This window comes from Etheostoma spectabile, chromosome 6 (genome assembly GCF_008692095.1).
Source record: "Etheostoma spectabile isolate EspeVRDwgs_2016 chromosome 6, UIUC_Espe_1.0, whole genome shotgun sequence".
Taxonomy (NCBI): Eukaryota; Metazoa; Chordata; class Actinopteri; order Perciformes; family Percidae; genus Etheostoma; species Etheostoma spectabile.
The window spans coordinates 25,152,273-25,155,742 of NC_045738.1; the positions used below are offsets into that span (position 1 = coordinate 25,152,273).

The 3,470-nt window shown below is 44.5% G+C and overlaps 1 protein-coding gene and 1 long non-coding RNA gene across 2 annotated transcripts in view; one reads left to right on the top strand and one right to left on the bottom strand.

Moving 5' to 3' along the window:
- The window catches only part of cdk14 (cyclin dependent kinase 14), a 205,066-nt gene that overhangs the window by 86,170 nt on the left and 115,426 nt on the right, over positions 1–3,470 (bottom strand).
- LOC116690628 (uncharacterized) overlaps positions 1–3,470 on the top strand; it is an 11,876-nt gene that overhangs the window by 378 nt on the left and 8,028 nt on the right. Inside the window, exon 3 of the long non-coding RNA XR_004332316.1 lies at positions 2,847–2,852. This is a non-coding gene — a long non-coding RNA (uncharacterized LOC116690628). The remainder of the gene's footprint in view (positions 1–2,846; positions 2,853–3,470) is intronic.

Below are 3,470 nucleotides of genomic sequence, written 5' to 3' on the forward strand. Positions count from 1 at the left end.
AAATAAAGGCCTAAAATGCCAAAAACATAATCTAAATTTAAAAAAAATACACAGGATTTTTTTGTTAGGCCTTTATAAAATTATCTGTTAGTAAACTACAAATTAAATAGAAATTAATGAGAAAACAATGTCAAAAAAAGGTCTAAAAAAACCCCGTAAAAACTGACAACATGGAATTCGTTAATCTCCAAAAAAAACCGACAAAAGATGCTGAAACAGAAATGATGAAACTTCCAAATGTTATCAAAAAACAACAACACAGAAATACAACTGTGTATGACGTTTTGTGGACATTTTCTGTTATAATATACAGACATGCAACTGTTAATATACAGTCCCTGACAAAAGTCTTGCCGCTTGTGTACAAATTGACCTGAAGTGCCGCTGAAATATATTTCTAATCAAGATTTATTACAAGAAAGGCTCATTTAATCCCACAGCTTTTGTAATATGTTTCAGTGTAAACGAAACTGTCAAAAAGTATTCTAATATTCACAGCTTGGTAAACCCATTGAGTCATTTTTACAAAGACATAAGTGTTGTCGCCTTGTATATGAGCTTCACCTGGGACTAATAATGACCAATCAGGTCTCAGGTGTGTGTATAAAAACAACCCCAGTACACTAGACCTTCACATCAACTGCAACTAGACCTCTCAAACATGCCTAAGATTCACCCTGAGACTACAGTTTGGATATCAAGAGGCTGAAGACCAGATCCCTGCTGATGTGGCAGACACCTTCATGTGTCTCGCGTCAAGTACAGAGGATTAAAAAAACATTTGAAGACACTGGAGACGTTTTTTGACAAGCCCAGGTCAGGCAGACCCCGCAAGACACCTGCTCAGGAACTGTTTGTTGGCTCCAAAATCCAAGGCCAGCCCTTTCCACTGCAGCAGAACTCACGAGACCTGGTCCCCTGAAGTCCCTGTGTCAACCAAATGGTTTGTGCGGATTCTGTCTCCAAATGGCCTCCATGGTTGAATCAGTGCCCAGAAGCCGGCACTAACAAAAGACAATGAAAAACGTGTGTGGCATGTGCCAAGGCCACACCTGCTAAAAGGATGCGCTGAGAAGTGGAGAAAGTGGATTTTTCAGATATCTTCTGTTGAATTACACCACAAGACCTACTGGACCGCATGGATCCAGATTCACCCAGAAAACAGTGAAGTTTGGTGGCGGAAAAATCATGGTGTGGGGTTACATCCAGTATGGGGGTGTGCGAGGATCTGCAGGGTGGAAGGCACCATCAATGGTCTCAAATACCAAGACTCTTAGCTACCTCTTATATCCCAACCATAAAAGAGGCCAAATTCTGCAGCAGGTGGTGCTCCATCGCATACTTCCATCTCCACTTCAAAGTTCCTCAAGGCGAGAAGATCCAGATGGTCCAGGATTGGCCGGCCCAGTCACCAAAGAACACATTGAGCATTGTGGGGTAGGATGAAAGAGAACATGGAAGACCAAACCAAAGAATATTGATGAACCTCTGGGAGGCAGCAAGACTGCTTTCCTAGCTATCCTGATGACTTCATCCACATGGTCTGGATCCTTGCCAAACCGCATGGGTCTAGTCCTTCAAGCTCATGGAAGTCTACAAAGATATTACATTTGGATCTCACAGCACCACTATTTAATTTGCTGACATATTTTAGTATTTGTAGTAAATTTGTTCAATTTCTGTATAGGCGACAAAACGTTTGTCTTGCCAAAATTTGACCTTTCTGTCTTGTTTAAATTATAATTTTTGTTTAGTGAAACTAATTTATTTCAGTGCATTGAACATCATTTGGAGGGTTTTAGCTTTTCATATGAGCTATTTCTTACACCAATTGATTAATTAAAAGTCAGGTCAATAGCAGGTGTTTCTACAAAATAGATAAGCAACAAGACTTTTGTCAGGGACTGTACAGATATTTCTTAGAGTGTTAGGTAGTGGTAGTTAAGACTGAAAAAACTTTAATTACTTTAATTACTTCTTGACATGAGAGACGGTACATCTTCTATTTAAGATGATCATCAAGATAACTGTGAGCAAGGGGCCGAGGTTTTTATCGCTTCAAATAATTTAATGTTGCATTTAAAAAAAAACTCCTCGGTTGAGGAATAGAAAACCTCGGAACGCAGCCAGTCTTACACACGACCCTCCATGTGGAGTCTGGATCAAAGCGAAGAAAAGAGGAGAGAGTCAATCATATTCTCAAAGCGGATCTCTCTGACCCCGGCGTGGTCTCCTGTTTGATGGCTCAGTCTGAGCGAGAGGTTTTACTCTCGGTATCTGGTGCACGGCATGTCAGGGAAATCTTTTATTTCCTTTGTGTCTCCGCGTTCCCCTTTACTGCACTCACTGTAGTACCCACGAATTATTCATTCAGATTATTGGAAGCATAGGTTCCACCGTACCACTCACAGAGGGACCCGTCTGAGGAAAACCTCCAAATGACACACAGAAAGGGCCACAGGTCGGAAGTGAACCCACGGCCACTCTGACAAGGACTGAGCCTCTGTACGTGGGGCGCACGCTTTACCAGGTAAGCTACCCGGGTGCCCCAGTTGTGTATTTTAACTGTAGCTAAACACGTTGTTCCTGTTATTCAATTACGGGGTAAAGTCCAAGTAATGAGCTGCCAGATCTTTCTCTGTAGTTTTATGGATTTATTTCTAAGTTGGAGATGTTCTGCAGTGCGGCCTCTATGACTAAACCCCGGACAAGAATCCGTGCGTGGCCGCGCCTCAGTGATCTCACCGTTGGCTCGGATTGACGGGCGTGTGTGAGCGCTGCAGGAAGGTAAAAATAGAGCAGCTCTCTGCACACGGTCCTCACAGATGGCAGCCTGTAACCTGTAGGCCGCCGTGATGGATGCTCGGCGTGGCAGGAAGACAGATCGGCACAACCTCTCGGTCCGGCAAGAGATGCTTCTTCATGGAAGACTGCTTGCTAAGTGACCAGGGGGGAGTGTGTGTGTGTGTGTGTGTGTGTGTGTGTGTGTCTGTGGCAGTGTGACTGTCAGTTGGAAGGCCCACCATCCTGGAGATTGCCCCAGCTGTGAATCACCTTGAAGCCGACATACTATCCCTCTGCCTCCCAGACCCCCCCCAAGCCGCCAACTGTTTTTTAATTGGATGCTGGTGAACGCAGCTGGGGTTTATGGGATGTCCCTGCTCACTGTCCAGACAGAAGGACCAAGGCTCAACTGAGATTCACACCAGTGTTGTTGGAAGAAGACTCAGAAGAAAGGGACACTGGGGCTGCATGTCATGGCCCTTATGGGACAGCTCCTCGGTCCTCGGCTGAACCCAAAGTTGTTCTGTCCCTCCTCGGTGAACGCCGTCTCAAAGCTCTTATTTTCTGCCCGATCCATTTCTCTAAACCAATCACAATCGCCTTGGGCGGGGCTAAGCGTCGGACAGAGCCACTGTGCCTCTGCTAAATAGTCTCAGGAAGACGTTGTTTTGGTGGAACATGTGTAC